Source organism: Somniosus microcephalus, chromosome 6 (assembly GCF_052327205.1).
Source record: "Somniosus microcephalus isolate GS21.2 chromosome 6, FLI_Smic_1.0, whole genome shotgun sequence".
Lineage (NCBI taxonomy): Eukaryota > Metazoa > Chordata > Chondrichthyes > Squaliformes > Somniosidae > Somniosus > Somniosus microcephalus.
Window position 1 is genome coordinate 137,128,023 of NC_140992.1, and position 20,374 is coordinate 137,148,396.

The following is a 20,374-nucleotide window of genomic DNA, read 5'->3' on the forward strand; positions in this document are numbered from 1 at the left end:
AACTCATGAAAACTCCGGGCGCCCAAAACAGTGCATAACCTTAAAATAATTTTTTTTAAAACATCACACTATTTAAATCAACTATAAATAACAGTAAATAACCATTTTAAACAATAATTTAAATTTTTGAAAAAAATAATTTTATAAAAAATCGGAGCTAAAAATACACTTACCTCACTGTAAAGTATTTAAAAATAATAAACCTGTGGAAAAAATGTTCTAATTTTAATTAATTGACCACTTACCTTTTAAAATGAAGTCCTTACGTCTGCTTTTTTAATGTGTAAAAAGTGAAGGCCTTCACGCACGGGCAAACCTGTCAAAAAAAAGGAAGTTCAACGCGCACGCGCTGCCTCATACGTCGCACGCGTTTCACCTCTTAACCCCTGCTTTCAGGGGACCGGAAGTGCCGTTTTCCCGTGCATGCGCTGTGCATGCAAGAAACCGGCACTTCCATCGGGTCCACACGTGGGTACCCCATGCGTACCCACGCGTTGGGACCCGAATTACTGGGCCAAGGATTTGGAAAGCCAGGCCAAGCTGCTGAGACACCGATTTAAAAAGGGGAAAAAAAAGATAAATTAAAATTTTACTGACATGGAAGTTATTAACGTCGGTGCTGAGACAAATAAAACACAAGATTTGCTGAGTGAAAGGAACTTTAAAAAAATGCTGGAATTTCAGTTTGTGTAGAAGTGTGAAAGTTTTCCTGACTATGAATATTTAAGAAGTTACAGTATTTCTTTTGTCTGAAAGTCTGTCTTTAAAAGAAAGATTCTGTTATTTTTGTTTTAGCTCCACCCACTTCTCTGTGTTAACAACGTTTAAAACTTTTGTCTTGTCTTGGATTTTGGAAGTTTTAAGAATGTGCGAATAAGATTGTGCCCCAAGAATTGGGAAAAAAAACTTTGAACTACGATTTGTTACATCTCCAGCTTTTTCCAGTTCTGATGCAGGGTCTCTCTCCACGGATGTTGCCTGGCCTGCTGAGTGTTTCCAGCATTTTCTGTTGTTATTTTAAGTTAAGCTGGTGTGTAAAAACAGAGAAGAGCAACAAAAAGTTTGTTTAACAAAAGATTAAGGGGCTGAATTTCAGTGTGCCGTGAGGCGGGCTTTTAGGCGTGCGGGGGGCAAAAATCCCGAATTCGGGGGTCCCGACACCATGCCGCCCAAAACCCGCCTCCACGTAAGTTTCAAAGGAGGTGGGTACCTGCCCTGCACTGGGACCTGCCGACCTGAGGCGGGAAGGGATTAGTGCCAATTAACTGCCTGTTAACAGGTAGTTAACAGGCAGTGTTTAGCCTAATCCCTATTTTGAGGGATGTTGTGTGGGATTCCCGACGGCTCCAAACCATGCCAGGTTAGAGCAGGCGGGCCGTCGGGTTGAAGGACTTGGAGGGATCGCGATGTCGGTGTTCAGGTGAGTAATGGGTGCATGAGTGCAGAGGTAAATGTGTTTGGTGTGTCTAAAGTGTGTAAAGAAGTTTAAATTACCTGTATTTACCTTAACAGCCTTTCTTCCTCTAGGTTTCGGGAGTCCATCACTCAGCTGGCACTGAAAGCAAAATGGCTGCAAGCTGTCAAAAGTGACAGCCTTCAGCTTTCATTGCCGGTGAGAGTTCTAACTGAGTCTGTGTAGAAGGACTCAGGTTAGAAGTCAGACTGTCAGTGTTTGACAGCTTCAAACAGCTGTGAAACACTGATATTTCATCTGTCAAGACCTCTAGGTCAATCAAGGGAAAATTGCGTGGATTGGCCAGACGTCGATGTAGGCGGGGCTAAAACCCGAAAGTTGTAGTCCCGCCTCCTTCCCGACTGCTGAATGAAAATTGACCCCTAAGTTTCAGTCTAAGATTTAACCTTGGAGTCGCGGTTGCTATGGTGAAATCTTCCAAAGCAGTTTGATTTGATTTGCTTAAATGTGAAAAACTAATTTTTCTCCAGTTATATTCAATGTTTTTACAGTATTTTGGAAAGGCATCTGAAGAAAGGACAATAGAAATATGATGTAATTTACTGGTTCTGCAAGCATGTACTATTTTGTTTTGTTTTATCTGTTCTGTTCATCTTTAGTTAAAGTGTGAAAACATAACTGTCTTTTTCGATCGGGAAAGTTTTTTAAAAAATTTACGTGAAGTGAAAAAACCTGCAAAGGAGTTAACCCTTTCCAATGACAGCTGTTTAAGTTCACCGAGCAACAACTTTAGTATGAAATTTAAAGATATTGGACATTATTCAATTTAAGTTTCTTAATTTTAAGTTAATATTTCCCCACAGTGACAGAAGGAAAACTATGATTTGATAAATTAACCCCTTGGGCTGTAAGCAGAGTCACAATGGATTATCTTCTTTCTTTTGCTATATGGAAGTTACCTTGTAAACTAATTGTAGCACTTCTGTCCCTAATGTTAAAACACTGTGTAAGCCACCTAGCCTGGGATTCACTCGTTTCTGAAATTGGAAATGGAAGATAAAGTGATAGAAATGAAATTGAACATTGAAAAAACCTGTCAGTTCAACAATACTGCTGTTTGGATTTTGGGATCATTTTGTAATAACAAATAGGACTCAGGCACTATATATTGGGTTACTTTTGGGAAAATAAAATGTCCTCTAAAATTATCTATATATATAAAACAGTATGTCTCTCTGTCTGTCTCTCTGTCTCTCTGTCTGTCTCTCTGTCTGTCTGTCCGGCTATACAATCAAAAGTTATAGAGCGTACCTACACATATGTTATATCAAAAGAAAGCTTATCATTAGGGGACTCTCATAGGCATATTTACTTTTTGGTCAGACAAAAATTGTGCCGACGGTACCCAAAAATCGTTCAAAATTCCGCTCATTATCCGCTCATTAGCATCGAGTGACGTGAAGGTTGACCAATCGTACAGTCGAGTGACCCGACAGTCGACCAATCACTGCATCATGGGGCGGGTTCATTGCGTGTGCGGGCCATCCTAGAGTCGAGTGACGTGACGATTGACCAATCCTACAGTTCAGTGACCTGATGGTTGTCCAATCGGTGTGTGTGTGGGCGGGCCTAATGCTTCTGCATTGAGGTGAGTGGCCGCCATCTTGATCCAAACTCTTCATTTCTTTTTCCCACTTTCTGCGTGTTTATTTTCAAATCTAGATATCCAGCAAAAAAAAAGTTGCTTTTAAAACACAAATTGTTTTTTAAAAAAGTTAATTAATTTGTAAATCTTTTCTCTAACCTCTATAATTTTCCTACCTTTCACCGTTTTTGCAGGCAGGCCTCGAAGCCTGGGCCTCTGTTGCCCAGCCACACCCGAGCTACGCACCTCCCGTCCCGCTCAACAAGCGGCCTGCGATCGCCGCCATCTTTCTAAAGGCTGGCGGCGCGGGACTGAGGCGAGTGTAGCCATCACTGCCATCTTAGTAAAGGCGGGCGTGGCGGGAGTCAGCGCACGCGTCAACGTCGGCCCGGAGCGCAGACGAACCGGTGGTCTTGAAGCCGGCTCGGGCGGGGGGCGGGGCTCGGGAATGCGGGAAGGGGGGGAAGGGTTACCCCGGCAACTGGGCCCGGCCCTCTCTCACAGCCTCAAGCCGGCTCACGCCCTTTCCCGGGGCTTGGCTCCAGCGCAGACCCAGCCGCAATCGGCGGTCTTGAAGCCGGCTCGGGAGGGCGGGGCTCGGGAGGGCAGAGAGTGGGGCTCGGGAGGGCGGGGGGCGGGTCTCGGGAAGGGGGGGCAGGGTTACCCCGGCAACCGGGCCCAGCCGTCTCTCACAGCCTCAAGCCGGCTCACGACCGTTCCCGGGGCTTGGCTCCATTTGCGGCCGCGGGCCACTCACCCTCTCTCTCTCCTTCCCTCTGTCTCTCTCTCCTCCCTCTCCCCCGTCCACTCTCCCCCCTCCCTCTCCCCAGCCACTACCCAAGACATCGGGAACATGCGGTGGAAGATGAGCAAAGATCTCCAGACGATGACAATCTTTTGATAAGACACCTGAAATCCCGAGAAAGGCTTGTATCGGATGGCACGTGTGACACGATTTTGAGATATCGGTATGAGTGTGCAAATGTGTTTCGTTACGTATGAGGCAATTACCATCCGGAAATGCATGGTGAATTTGCGCTGAAGAACGGGTCTCAGACATGCTCAGTTACTTGACAACAGCAAAACATGGAATGGTTAATGTGGTTCTGGAGAACGAGACAACCTTTAAAGCATTGACACATACTCCATCGTGAAACTATCTAATTAATGAAACAATCAGAATAGAGTTAAACACACTGGTACCTGTTAGAGAGATTGAAATTGAAGTTTAAGTGGAGAGTTACATGGAATTTGGATTGGGACAATTGAGGGCTAAGGAGAAATCATGTTTAGTAAGAATTATCCACAAGATGGATATGAGTAAAAGTGATCTGGAGAATCTTTTAAGTCCATGATTTGTTGATTAGATGTTAAACTGTAATGTCGCTTGAAATGATTGTAAGACTGAATTTAACTGTGACTGTAATAATTGTGTTTTGTAGGTAACAGAGCGTGGGAAAAACCAGTGCGAATCCAATATGAGGTGATTTTGGTGGTGCCTCCTGTGTCACTACTACCGCAACTACCATGCTTTACGGGTGAAACCGGACTTGTCCCATCAACCAACACGTTTTTAAGTATGAGCTACACAATTATGTGGCACAATTCGGATACTCGGATACGACATTCCCCTGTTGTTTGAGGGTTTCAGTGAGCTCATGATGCGACTGAACTCCTCCCTAAAGCATTTTTATGTTTTGGAGCAAGACAACTCGAGAATAGAAACATAAACATAGAAACATAGAAGATAGGAGCAGGAGTAGGCCATTTGGCCCCTCGAGCCTGCTCCGCCATTCAGTGAGGTCATGGCTGATCATCCAAACTCAGTACCTTGTCCCTGCCTTCTCCCATATCCCTTGATCCCTTTAGCATTAAGAAATATATCTAACACCTTCTTGAATATATTTAATGAATTGGCCTCAACTGCCTTCTGTGGTAGAGAATTCCACAGGTTCACCACTCTCTGGGTGAAGAAATTCCTCCTCATCTCTGTCCTAAATGGCTTAGCACTTATTTTTAGACTGTGACCCCTGGTTCTGGATTCCCCCACCATCGGAACATTCGTCCTGCATCTAGTCTGTCTAGTCCTGTTAGAATGTTATAAGTTTCAATGAGTTCCCCTCTCATTCTTCTAAACTCCAGCGAGTATAAGCCCAATCGACCCAATCTCTCCTCATACATCATTCCTGCCATCCCAGGCATCAGTCTGATGAATCTTCACTGCACTCCTTCCATGGCAAGGACATCCTTCCTCAGAAAAGGTGAACAAAACTGCACACAATACTCAAGGTGTGGTCTCACCAAGTCCCTGTACAACTGCAGCAAGACATCCTTGTTCCTGTAGTCGATCACTCTCGCTATGAAGGCCAACATACCATTTGCCTTCTTAACTACCTGCTGCACCTGCATGCTTACCTTCAGCGACTGGTGCACAAGGACACCCAGGTCTCATTGCACTTCCCCTTCTCCCAATCTATTGCCGTTCAGATAATAATCTGCCTTCCAGTTTTTGCCACCAAAGTGGATAACCTCGCATTTATCCACATTATACTGCATCTGCCATGCACCTGCCCAATCGCCCAACCTGTCCAAATCTTACTGGAGTTTCTCAGCATCCTCCTCACAGCACACACGCCCACCCAGCTTTGTGTCGCCTGCAAACTTGGAGATATTACATGTAGCTCCCTCGTCTGGATCATTAATATATATTGTGAATAGCTGGGGTGCTAGGACCGATCCCTGCGGTACCCCACTAGTCACTGCCTGCCACTCGGAAAAAGACCCGTTTATTCCAAATCTTTGCTTCCTGTCTGCCAACCAATTCTCTATCCAAGTCAGTACCATACCCCCAATCCCATGTGCCTTAACTTTACATGCTAATCTCTTATGCGGGAGCTTGTCGAAATCCTTCTGAAAGTCCAAATACACCACATCCACTGGTTCTCCCTCATCTATTTTACCAGTTACGTCCTCAAAAAATTCCAGTAGATTAGACAAGCACGATTTACCTTTTGTAAATCCATGTTGACTTTGTCCGATCCTGTCACTGTTTTCCAAGTGCTCTGCTATTACATCCTTTATAATGGACTCTAGCATTTTCCCCACTACCGATGTCAGGCTTACCGGTCTATAAATCCCTGTTTTCTCTCTACCACCTTTTTTGAATAGTGGGGTAACATTAGCTACCCTCCAATCCATGGGAACTGTTCCAGAGTCTATCGAATTTTGGAAGATGACCAACAATGCATCTACTATTTCTAGGGCCACTTTCTTAAGTACCCTAGGATGTAGATTATCAGGCCCTGGGGATTTATCGGCCTTCAATCCCGTCAATTTCCCTAACACCATTTACCTACAAATAATGATTTCATTCAGTTCCTCCCTCTCATTAGACCCTATGTTCCCCAACATCTCTGGGAGGTTATTTGTGTCCTCCTTTGTGAAGACAGAACCAAAGTATGTATTTAATTGTTCTGCCATTTCTTTGTTCCCCATTATAAATTCCCCTGATTCTGAGTGCAAGGGACCTACGCTTGACTTCACCAATCTTTTTCTCTTCACATATCTATAGAAGCTTTTATAGTCAGTTTTTATGTTCCCTGAAAGCTTACTCTCTATTTTCCCCCTCTTAATTAATCCCTTTGTCCTCCTTTGCTGAATCCTAAACTGCTCCCAATCCTCAGGTTTGCTGCTTTTTCTGGCCAATTTATATGTCCTCTCCTTCGATCTTATGCTATCCCTAATTTCCCTTGTTAACCACGGTTGAGTCACCTTTTTTGCTTTATTGTTATGCCAAACTGGGATGAACAAATTCTGTAGTTCATCCATGCGATCTTTAAATGTTTGCCATTGTCTATCCACCGTCAACCCTTTAAAGTAACATTCCCCAATCCATCCTACCCAACTCGCGCCTCATACCATCATAGTTTCCTTTATTTAAATTCAGAACCCTAGTCTTTGTAGGGGTTGCAAAATTTCCTCTATTTTTCCCTGAAGATTGAAAAGATTGGTCCACATCGTGGACGAAGAATTGGGTGATGTGACTTGTCTACAATGTTTTAAAATGTGCCTACAACCACAAAAAGACTGCTCTGAGATGGAAAGAACTTAGACAACACAGGAGTCGAGGAATTATGCAGAAAATATTCACACACCTTGAGACAGTACATCTTAATAAAATCGTTCCCTGGAGTTTGGGCAATCACAAAGGTTTTAAAATGGCCACAGAAAGCATTGGCCAAGAACCGTGGGGTTTGGAAAGCCTGTACAGCTTGTAATGTGTCTGTGTGAAAGACCTGTCAATCAAAACAGGGAGGTTCCCCTTTCTCTTCAGAGGCAAGGTTTGTTTATTGACTTAAGCAATTGCCCACTTGAGAATTGACCGCAAGACAATCGATTTGTAACTGTTATGTTTACACAGCATTCAAGGAGCTCTCTCAGTCAATGAGACATTGAAACTGCGGAACCGGATCTTGAATGGGAACCGTTTAAGCATTGAATGTGTTTAAATCACCCATCAGACTGAACAATAGGGCAGATGGATTCCCTTTTGTTTTAGCCCAGGTAAACTCCGGAAGTGGGCGGGAACATTTCGGCCCCACAGTGCAGACACACTACCCCAGTCCAACCACTTTGAGTTAGCCAATCACAGCTTTTCTCTTGTGAATTGGAACTTTTTGGGAGCGAATTTCCCAGACAGGCAAACAGCAGAGGGGGGAGGGGGCTCACAAGGTATATATGATAGCTCCTGAGAAGCTATCGCTCTCTTTTTACTTCCTGGGACCAGAGGTGAGCAGGGTGTTCTGACTCCTCAGCAAGGCAACCTAGGGGTGGTGATTTAAGGGTAATTGCTAAGATTGTTTAAGTAACATTGGAGCCATTTTATCCCTCGTTTTCGCCGTCTGCAACCCCGTTATATAGTTTTACTGTAATTACTGTGTTCGTGTGGTATAGTTTATTCTTTTGATTGTAGTTTATTTAGGTAATAAAACTTGATTTTTCTCTCATCCAAACCACTTGTCCGTTTTAATATCATTAATTATAAGTTCCTCCACTCAGAACTGAAGGAGGGGTAGCGATTCAAAACCATTGGTTGTAAATTGGTTTAGAGTGCAGCAGCAAAATGCTGCTGACCAGGTGAATTACCGTAAACCAGGTAGAAGGTTGGAATTGGTCAGAGCTCAGAGTCAAAGGCTGCTGGCCAGGTAAATTACCATAAACCAGTTAAAAGATGCCCCCCTTACAAATGGCAAGCCAGGTAGGAGTGGAGGCAGTTTTTGATTTAATAAGCGGTCTGGATCTGGAGAAAGCATCAGCTATAGTTTCTCTCATTTTCAGTATGTGGGTAGCCCTGCGGATGTTAGCAGCAGCGTGTAGGCTGACCTATCAGGGTATAGGTGGCTGGGTTAGGAAGGGTGAGATGAGCGTGCAGGAGGAGGTTAAAGAGGCCAAGAATCGGGAGACCCAGTGTGAAAAATGCCAGGAGGAGGTAGAACGCCTCATAAGAGAGGTGGATGAGGCCAGGGCTAGTGGGATGAGGGTGTGGGAAGAAAATGCACGCCTCACACTAGGGGTCACGAAATGCCAGGCATTTATAGAGCGCCTTGTACAGGAAGTAGCAGAGGCTAGGGACAATGAGATGAGGCTACAAGAGGAGAATGCACACCTCACCCAAGAAGCTAGCGAGGGAGAGAGACATGCGAGAAACAAAACAAAGTTCCTAAGGTATCAAATCATAGAAGCAAAGAGGAGCGAGATGAGACTGCGGGAAGAGAATGCCCGCCTCACCTCAGAAGTGACAGAGCAGGAGGAGAAGTTTAGGGAAGTAAAGGCAGCTTATAAGCTGGCCTGCACCCTAAGGTTTGAGGAAGCAGATCATGGCCCCTGTAGGGCAGAGATAGAAAGCCTTAACATGGCTTTAAATGCATCAAAGGGGATGATTTGTTTGATCAGCCCGAAGGCAGGTCAGCTGGACTTTACTGGCAGCCCAAGTAGAACCATCCCACAGGCAGCACCCAGACCGGTGCTGGATTGGGAATTAGAGACCCCAAGGCTGCAGCCCACAGCGCCGAGTCTTGAGGAGCTCTGGCAGCGAGGAGGAGTGGACAATGGGGTGGTAGGAGAACACCAGCAGGTCCCGCTAGGCAGGCGGAGACCAGGACCAGTGTACCCCCTCCAACAACGGAGGTACGGTCCACCCGTGAGGAGTGAGCCTGAGAATAGGAATCCTCAGCCCACAGCAAGTTCGATTTCACAGGCAAGCACTGTGGCTTGTGTAGGGGGAGGAGCCATTCATGTTCAGAGTAAGCTGTTTAAGCCAGGGAACAAGGAAGGAGAGTTCTGGGACCCCTGTAGAGCAGGTCCAGTAGCAGAAATCCGGGACAAGGGAGGCACACAGGGGATAGTTTTGGCCCCAGATGAAAGGCAGTTCCAAAATTCCCCATTTAAAGCCACCTGGGTGAGGGAACATGAGTTTGCTGTCCATGCAAGTTCAAGTTCACAGCCTACAAAGACAGGCAATGTGGCTTGCTTCCAGGGACAGGTTGTCCTGCCCACAAATTGGGACACTTCCCCACCCCAGTGGGACCTAAATTTTGGCAAAAGCTTAAATTCGAACCAAAGTTTAAATTTGAGCAAGTTAGGTGGCTCAGAAACAAAGAAACAGCAGCCTGGGATTAGAAATCAGTAGGCTGCTGCCCATTCATTCACTGAAACTGCCCGCACATGCGCAGGCACTGGTCTGGAGACAGGAATCCCCCAGTCTTCCGAACAGCAGATTCACGCAGGTGCAGTGGCCTGTTTAAAGGGACCAGCTTCTCAGCCAGCTTCTAGAGTGGTCCCTCCCATGATGTGGGACCCTGGGGGGGGGCAGGGATAGCAATCCCTCTTGTAGGAGACATAGGGAGGGAGCTGACACCAGGTTTTAAACATGGGGAGGAAAATTTCTAGCCACCAGCAGCGGGTGGTGAGAGTATACTTGCCCCCAGCACAGGAGTGGGCAGGGAAGAGCAGACAAACCCAGAGAGAGATTTGCACTGGCAGGCTGCCAGGTACATTATACAGTGCGGGCTATTTGGACATGGGGGAGAAGGTTCCCAGCCAGCTGGGGCTGTGACCCAAGCTCAGGGTCCGCCAGCCAAAGTTTCCCCCATAGAGACACCCCTCAGAAGGTCTCAGCGGGTGCCCCAGCCTAAGGAAGCATGGTCACCCACTTTACAGTGGAGTAGGGCGGTCTCCCGAGCCATGGAGAAGCCAGAGAACAGAGGCCCCCACTCAACAGCCATAAGCTGCGAGGGACCAGAGACAGGAGGCAGTCCAGCTTTGCTGCAGCCAGCAGCAATCTGCGACAGTGCCAGAGATTAGCCTGGCCATCCGGAGATGGGCGGCATCTGTATTACAGCTTTGGTGTGAATATAGTGTGCTTTTAAGGTATATTTTAAGTTTTGTTGATATAACTAGTTTTAAGTTTAAGTGTAAAGAGTTTAAGTTTACATGTGTGCCAAATGTTTGCATTTTGGTCCGAGGTCAAGGGACCCGACCATGTCTCCACCTAAGGCAGCAGGTCAGTGAGACCTGGCTGCATGTCCATTTAAGTTTTTGCAGGAGATTGGACAAAGAAGCTACCCCGTTCGCCCAGCCCGAGCTGGGCATCGAATGAAGATACAGATACGGAATGTTGGAGATCACCTCGCCACTAGATGAATCCAGGAGACCCCGCAGCGATCTTCGGGAAAAACTGGACAGGGTCCGGAGGAACTTGCCTACTCCTCCTATGGGGAGGAGATGGCCCCAGCTGGGTGGGGCACGGCCCCCAACCCAGCACCATCCTGACCAAAGTTCACTTGCGGGAGACCTCGCTTTTGAGGAGTCATGATGGGGAAGCGTGGACGCCTTGTGATAGGGACGCATTCCCCGGGGGTGGGTGGTGATGGCCCGGGAAAGGTTGCATAGAGGAGGGGGAGACCCAAGAGTCACGTGAGTGCGTTCGGGGAAGGGAGGAACTCACCCGGGGCCCACGGGCTAGGTTAAAGGGTAAGTATGGCTGGGGAGGATGAGTGGGTTGCCGGATCTGGGATCCAAGTTTGTGTGGGGCCAGGGAGAGCCGCCACACAGGCACCCATCATTTTTCTGCAGCCAGTCAAGGGAAGACGGGAGGGGGAGGGGCTGGGAGTCATGATCCCATACTCCCCGGTCTCGGTCTGTGCAAATGTAATTTTATACATGAGGGGTACCCCACCTCCACAAAAGGACAAGGGAACAGCTCGGGGCTGGCGGAGCAGGCTGGTCTGTAAATCCATTCTGCCTGTTTTTAAAGTTTAAGACAATCAAAGGGGGGTGGAAGGTACATTTACTGCCCAGATGGGAGGAGCAATACCCACTCGAATTTTGTGACCCATCATTGGCACATGATGGTCGGGGTTTATTTAAGCATGTTGTTTGAAATGTTTAATGATTTTTTTTGTATTTTGTTTCATAGTTCCAAGTCGAGCAGAGGCGTTGGACCCTCTCCGTGCTTGGGATCATTTTGATTACATTGTGTAACTAAAGTTGCAACATTTTATAATAAGTTATGATGTAAAAGGTGTTGGTAAATTTGGATTACATTGTATAATTTTACAATCATGTAGGGGTATGAGATCCCTTATTGTAAAACTGATGTATCTGTAAGATGCCTACCGTACCATGTTTTTTTCTCGAATTTTAGGGGAAAGGATGGTTCGGGGGATCAGTGGCAGATAGTGCCTTGTGCATTGAGTGGTGCTGGAGTTTTGCTAAGTGGGAGAAAAATCATTTAAGTGTATTTTGTGAATGTTAGTGTGTTAAGAAGTCAATTATTTGAAGTAAGTTTAATTTTTTAAGGGTTTTTTAAACTCTTGGGCAGTTTAAACCGGAAGTAGAATCCGGGTATAAAAGGGGAGGGGATGATGCAGTGCACGGAGTGCCTTGTGCATTGAGTGGTGCTGGAGTTTTGCTAAGTGGGAGAAAAATCATTTAAGTGTATTTTGTGAATTTTAGTGTGTTAAGAAGTCAATTATTTGAAGTAAATTTAATTTTTTAAGGGTTTTTTAAACTCTTGGGCAGTTTAAGCTGGAAGTAGAATCCGGGTATAAAAGGGGAGGGGCTAGTGCAGTGCACGGAGTGCCTTGTGCATTGAGTGGTGCTGGAGTTTTGCTAAGTGGGAGAGTTTGGATAAGTGGGAGGTGAGGGTGTGTTTTTTGCTCTGTTTTGTTCCCCACTCCCAGGCTTGGACAACACTGCGGAGGCGGAGCAGCGAGATGAGTCAACCAAACAGGCCCCACAGACAGTATTCAAGGAGGAGGTTGGTGATCAGCTGGTTGGTTGGTTTTCTTCCTTCTCTTCTCTTTTATACCTTTAAGTTGGTAAGTCCTTTGAATAGTGGTGTGACATTATCATCTATATCCGGGCAGGGTCTTCATAACTAATAATAAGAAATTTAATTAATTATATAGAATGGAGCAGGTGATGTGTTACTGTTGCGAGATGTGGGAGCCGGTGGTCCCCATTGAGGCTCACGGTGATTACATCTGCAACAAGTGTTTGCTGCTAGAGGAACTCAAGTTCCATGTTATGGAGCTTGAGACTGAGCTTCAGACACTGCGACACATCAGGGAGGGGGAGAAGTTCCTGGACTCTATGTTTCAGGAGATGGTCACACCTATGAAGTTAATTACTGCAGATGTAGCCCGTGGTCAGGCACAGGACGGTGTGACTACGAGTGAGGAAGGTACAGGGATCCAGGATGTAGTGTTGAAGGAGATGCAGCCCTTGTTCTTGTCCAGCAGGATCGAGGTTCTTACTCCCTGTGAGGGCGGGAGCGGGGACTGCAGGGAGGATGAGCAACCTGGCCACAGCACCATGGTACAGGGGGCCATTCAAGTGGAGGGAGTAAAAAGAAATGTTGTAGTGGTAGGGGATAGTATCATTAGGGGGATAGATAGGGTTCTCTGCAGTCAAGAGCGGGAGACCCGAAGGCTGTGTTGCCTTCCCGGTGCGAGGGTTAAGGACATCTCTTCTGGGCTGGAAAGAAACTTGGAGTGGGAGGGGGAGGATCCAGTTGTCATGGTCCATGTTGGTACAAACGACGTAGATAGGACAAGGAAGATGGTTCTGTTAAAGGAGTATGAGCAGCTAGGGGTCAAACTAAAAAACAGAACCTCAAGGGTAATAATTTCTGGGTTATTACCTGAGCCACGAGCGAATATGGCTAGGATAAATAAAATTAAAGAGTTAAATGCGTGGCTCAAAGACTGGTGTGGGAGAAATGGGTTTTGCTTCTTGGGACACTGGCACCAATACTGGGACAGGAGGGAGCTGTTCCGTTGGGACAGACTCCACTTGGCCAGTGCTGGGACTAGAGTCCTGGCGAATCATATAAGTGGGCTGTAGAGAGGGCTTTAAACTAATTAGTGGGGGGGGGGGAGGTTTCTAGAGAGCAAATAATAGAAATGACAACAGAGAAGGTCATAGACTTAGGTAGCAGTGGGGGAATTAAAAAACAGAATGTGTCAGGAAGGGACAGAAGGTATGGAGCAAAAAGTAAAGTACTAAAAAGGGAAAAAAACAGGAACTAACTGTTACAAAACATATTTGAAAGTTCTTTATCTGAATGCACGTAGCATTCGTAACAAAATGAATGAGTTAACGGCACAAATAACGACATGTGGGTATGATCTTGTGGCCATTACAGAAACATGGCTGCAGGGTGACCATGACTGGGAATTAAACATACCAGGTTATTTAACAATCAGGAAGGACAGGCAGGAAGGGAGAGGAGGTGGCGTGGCTATGTTAATAAAGGAAGGAATCACTATAATACAGAGAAATGATATTGGGTCAAAGGAGCAGGATAGTGAAACAGTTTGGGTGGAGATAAGGAATAATAAGGGGAAAAAACCACTAGTGGGTGTAGTCTATAGGCCTCCGAACAGTTGCAACTCTGTTGGACGGAGTATTAATCAGGAAATAGTTGAGGCTTGTAATAAGGGAACAGCTATAATTATGGGGGATTTTAATTATCACATTAACTGGACAAATCAAATTGGGCAGAGCAACCTTGAGGATGAGTTCATTGAGTGTATTAGGGATGGGTTTCTTGAGCAGTATGTAACTGAACCGACCAGGGGGCAAGCAACCTTAGATTTGGTCCTGTGTAATGAGACAGGATTAATTAAAAATGTCCTAGTAAAGGATCCCCTTGGAATGAGTGACCATAACATGGTTGAGTTCCATATTCAATTAGAGGGTGAGAAGGTTGGATCTCAAACAAGCGTGCTGAGCTTGAATAAAGGAGACTATGAAGGTATGAGAGCGGAATTGATTAGAGTGGACTGGGAAAATAGATTAAAGGGTAAGACGGTACATGATCAGTGGTGTACATTTAAGGAGTTATTTTACAACTTCCAAAAAATATATATTCCACTGAGGAAAAAAGGGTGTAAAAGAAAAGATAGCCATCCGTGGCTAAGTAAAGTAATTAAGGATAGTATCCGACTAAAAACAAGGGCATATAAGGTAGCCAAATCTAGTGGGAGGATGGAAGATTGGGAAGTCTTTAAAAGACAGCAAAAAATAACTAAAAGATTGATTAAGAAAGGGAAGATAGATTATGAAAGTAAATTAGCAAAAAATATAAAAACAGACAGTAAAAGTTTCTATAGTTATATGAAAAGAAAAAAGGTGGCTAAAGTAAATGTTGGTCTCTTAGAGGATGAGACCGGGAAATTAATGGTGGGAAACATGGAGATGGCAAAAACACTGAACAATTATTTTGTATCAGTCTTTACAGTAGAGGACACTAAGAATATCCCAACACTGGACAAACAGGGGGCTCTAGGGGGGGAGGAACTAAATACGATCAAAATCACTAAGGAAGTGGTACTTGGTAAAATAATGGGACTCAAGGCGGATAAATCCCCTGGACCTGATGGCTTGCATCCTAGGGTCTTGAGGGAAGTAGCGGTAGGGATTGTGGATGCATTGGTAATAATTTTCCAAAACTCACTGGACTCAGCAAAGGTCCCGGCAGATTGGAAAACTGCTAATGTAACACCCTTATTTAAAAATGGTAGTAGGCAGAAGGCTGGAAACTATAGACCTGTTAGCCTAACATCTGTGGTTGTTAAAATGTTAAAGTCCATTAGTAAGGAGACAGTAACGGGACATTTGGATAAACATAATTTAATAGGACAAACTCAGCATGGTTTCATGAAGGGGAAGTCATGTTTGACAAATTTGCTTGAGTTCTTTGAGGAAGTAACATACAGGTTGGATAAAGGGGAACCAGTGGACGTAGTGTATTTAGACTTCCAAAAGGCATTTGACAAGGTGCCACACAAAAGATTATTGCTCAAGATAAAAAATCACAGGATTGGGGATAATATTCTGGCGTGGGTGGAGGATTGGCTCTCTAACAGAAAGCAGAGAGTTGGGAGAAATGGTTCGTTCTCAGATTGGCAACCAGTAACTAGTGGTGTTTTGCAGGGGTCAGTGCTGGGTCCCCAACTCTTTACAATCTATATTAACGATTTGGAGGAGGGGACCGAGTGTAACATATCAAAGTTTGCAGATGATACAAAGATGGGACGGAAAGTAGTGAGTGAGGAGGACATAAAAACCTGCAAAGGGACATAGACAGGCTAAGTAAGTGGGCAGAGATTTGGCAGATGGAATACAATGCTGGAAAGTGTGAGGTTATGCACTTTGGCAGGAAAAATCATAGAGCAAGTTATTATCTTAATGGCAAGAAACTGGAAAGTACTGTAGTACAAAGGGATCTGGGGGTCCTGGTGCACGAAACTCAAAAAGTTAGTGTGCAGGTGCAGCAAGTGATCAAGAAGGCCAATGGAATGTTGGCTTTTATTGCTAGGGGGATGGAATATAAAAACAGGGAGGTATTGCTGCAGTTGTACAAGGTATTGGTGAGACTGCACCTGGAATACTGCATACAGTTTTGGTGTCCATACTTAAGAAAAGACATACTTGCTCTCGAGTCAGTACAAAGAAGGTTCACTCGGTTAATCCCGGGGATGAGGGGGTGGTCATATGAGGAGAGGTTGAGTAGATTGGGACTCTACTCATTGGAGTTCCGAAGAATGAGAGGCGATCTTATTGAAACATATAAGATTGTGATGGGGCTTGATCGGGTGGATGCGGTGAGGATGTTCCCAATGATGGGTGAAACTAGAACTAGGGGGCATAATCTTAAAATAAGGGGCTGCTCTTTCAAAACTGAGATGAGGAGAAACTTCTTCACTCAGAGGGTGGTAGGTTTGTGGAATATGCTGCCCCAGAAAGCTGTGGAAGCTACATCATTAAATAAATTTAAAACAGAAATAGATAGTTTCCTAGAAGTAAAGGGAATTAATGGTTACGGGGAGTGGGCAGGAAATTGGACGTGAGTCTAGGTTCGGAATGGTCATGGCCCTGTGGGTAGTGGAGTGGGCCCAGGGGCCGTGTAGCCTGGTTCTGCTACTACTGTGTTCTAATTCTGTGTTAGATTTCAGGAGATGGTTTTATTCCTGTTCCTGGCTGGGGTGGAGATCGCCTTTACAGAAGGTAAGTACTGTAGAAAATATAGGGACAGAGTGATCTCCTGGAAGAATTTCGATCGCCTAGATGGGTCGGAGAGGAATTTCCCAGATTTTTTTCTCCCAAATTGGCCATTGGGTCTTATCTGGTTTTTCGCCTCTCTCGGGAGATCACATGGGTTCGGGTGGATGCACAGTGATAGAAGATTTGAGGTTAGGATCAGATCAGCTATGATCTTATTGAATGGTGGAGCAGGCTCGAGGGGCCGATTGGCCTACTACTGCTCCTATTTGTTATGTTCTTATAGCTGTTAGGTAAATACAGGGGATGATTTTTGTGAGGGGGTCTGAAAATTTTGCTCACTCCTTCGAGTTGATGCTACAAGCAAGTTGGGAGTATCAAAAGGAGGGAATGTAGGGGTTGCAAAATTTCCTCTATTTTTCCCTGAAGATTAAAAAGATTAGTCCACATCGTGGATGAAGAATTGGGTGATGTGACTTGTCTGCAATGTTTTAAAATGTGCCTACAACCACATAAAGACTGCTCTGAGATGGAAAGAACCTGGACAACACAGGAGTCGAGGAATTCTGTGGAAAATATTCACACACCTTGAGACAGTACATCTTAATAAAATCGTTCCCTGGAGTTTGGGCAATCACAAAGGTTTTAAAATGGCCACAGAAAGCATTGGCCAAGAACTGTGGGGTTTGGAAAGCCTGTACAGCTTGTAATGTGTCTGTGTGAAAGACCTGTCAATCAAAACAGGGAGGTTCCCCTTTCTCTTCAGAGGCAAGGTTTGTTTATTGACTTAAGCAATTGCCCACTTGAGAATTGACCATAAGACAATCGATTTGTAACTGCTATGTTTACATAGCATTCAAGGAGCTCTCTCAGTCAATGAGACATTGAAACTGCGGAACCGGATCTTGAATGGGAACCGTTTAAGCATTGAATGTGTTTAAATCACCCATCAGACTGAACAATAGGGCAGATGGATTCCCTTTTGTTTTAGCCCAGGTAAACTCCGGAAGTGGGCGGGAACATTTCGGCCCCACAGTGCAGACACACTACCCCAGTCCAACCACTTTGAGTTAGCCAATCACAGCTTTTCTCTTGTGAATTGGAACTTTTTGGGCGCAAATTTCCCAGACAGGCAAACAGCAGAGGGGGGAGGGGGCTCACAAGGTATATATGATAGCTCCTGAGAAGCTATCACTCTCTTTTTACTTCCTGGGACCAGAGGTGAGCAGGGTGTTCTGACTCCTCGGCAAGGCAACCTAGGGGTGGTGATTTAAGGGTAATTGCTAAGATTGTTTAAGTAACATTGGAGCCATTTTATCCCTTGTTTTCACCATCTGCAACCCCCTGTTATATAGTTTTACTGTAATTACTGTGTTCGTGTGGTATAGTTTATTCTTTTGATTGTAGTTTATTTAGGTAATAAAACTTGATTTTTCTCTCATCCAACCCACTTGTCCATTTTAATATCATTAATTATAAGTTCCTCCACTCAGAACTGAAGGAGGGGTAGCGATTCAAAACCGCTGTTTGTAAATTGGTTTAGAGTGCAGCAGCAAAAGGCTGCTGACCAGGTGAATTACCGTAAACCAGGTAAAAGGTTGGAATTGGTCAGAGCTCAGAGGCAAAGGCTGCTGGCCAGGTAAATTGCCATAAACCAGTTAAAAGATGCGCCCCTTACATCTCTGAGTCAAATACCTCACTCTCCATCTTAATGAAGAATTCTATCATATTATGATCGCTCCGCCCCAAGGGGCCTCGCACAATATGATTGCTAATTATTCCTTTCTCATTACTTAATACCCAGTCTAAGATGGCCTGATCTCTAGTTGGTTCCTCAACATATTGGTCCAGGAAACCATCCTGTATACAGTCCAGGAATTCCTCCTCCACAGTATTGTTACTAATTTGGTTAGCCCAATCTATATGTAGATTAAAGTCACCCATGATAACTGCTGTACCCTTATTGCACGCGTCTCTAATTTCCCGTTTAATACCATCCCCAACCTCTGCATTACTGTTTGGGGGTTTGTATACAATTCCCACTAATGTTTTCTGCCCCTTGGTATTTCTCAGCTCTGCCCATACAGATTCCACATCATCAGAGCTAATATCCTTCCTTACAATTGTATTAATCTCCTCTTTAACCAGAAATACTACCACACCTCCTTTTCCTGTTTGCCTGTCTTTCCTGAATATTGAATACCCCTGGATGTTGAGTTCCCAGCCTTGGTCACCCTGGAGCCATGTTTCCGTAATCTCAATCATATCATATCCATTTCCATCTATTTGCGCAGCTAATTCATCCACCTTATTACAAATGCAATCGCATTAAGACACAAAGCCTTCAGGCTTGTTTTTTTAACACTCTTAGACATTTTAGAATTATTATTTACTGTGGCCATGTTTGATTTAAACCCTTAACTGCCACTTTTGCTTTTCTCCTTCCTGTCTTTTGCTTCTATCCTTGTTTCCCTTTCCTCTGTCTCCCTGCACAGGTTCCCAATCCCCTGCCATTTTAGTTTAAACCCTCCCCAACAGCACTGGCCAGGAGTCTTTCCCCCACACATCTGATCCTTTCTCCCACTTTCTAAATTCTCATTCTATTTGGACCCCTCCCTCTGGCCACTTACCCTCTCTAGATCTTTTCATTGCTAACTGCAGATGTGACATCGGCCATCTCCATTTCTCTGCTCCCCTCTCTCACTCCAACCTACCTCCCTCTGAACTTGCAGCACTCCGTTCTCTCCGATCCAAACCTAACATTATCATTAAAACTGCTGATAAGGGTGGTGCTGTTGTTGTTTGGCGAACTGACCTCTACCGTGCGGAAGCTGAATGCCAACTCTTCAACACCTCCTCCTACCTCCGCCTGGACCATGACCCCACTAGCAAACATCAAGCCATTGTTTCCAAGTGTGTCACTGACCTCATCTCCTCTGGAGATCTTCGCTCCATGGTCGCCAACCTCATAGTCCCCCAACCCCGCACAGCCTGCTTCTACCTCCTTCCCAAGATCCACAAACAGGACTGCCCTGGTAGACCAATCATTTCAGCCTGTTCTTGCCCCACGGAACTTATCTCTTCCTATCTCAACTCTATTTTTTCCCCCCTTGTCCAGTCTCTTCCCACCTACATTTGCGACTCTTCCGACACCCTCCATCGCTTTAACAGTTTCCAGTTTCCTGGCCGCAACCATCTGCTTTTCACTATGGATATCCAATCCCTCTACACCTCCATCCCCCACCAGGACGGCCTTCGGGTGCTCCATTTCTTCCTTGAACAGAGGCCCAACCAGTCCCCATCCACCACCACCCTCCTCCGCCTGGCTGAACTTGTTCTCACATTGAACAACTTCTCCTTTGACTCCACTCACATCCTCCAAATTAAAGGTGTTGTTATGGGAACCCGCATGGGCCCTAGCTATGCCTGCCTGTTCATGGGATATGTGGAACATTCTTTGTTCCAGTCCTACTCAGGTCCCCTCCCTCACCTCTTTTTCCGGTACATCGATGACTGTATTGGTGCCGTTTCCTGCTTTCGCCCTGAACTAGATAAGTTCATTCACTTTACTTCCAATTTCCACCCTTCCCTCACCTTCACATGGTCCATCTCCGACTCTTCCCTTCCCTTCCTCGACTTCTCCGTCTCCATTTCTGGCGATCGGCTTTCGACAAACATCCACTACAAGCCCACCGACTCCCACAGCTACCTGGACTACACTTCCTCCCACCCCGCTTCCTGTAAGG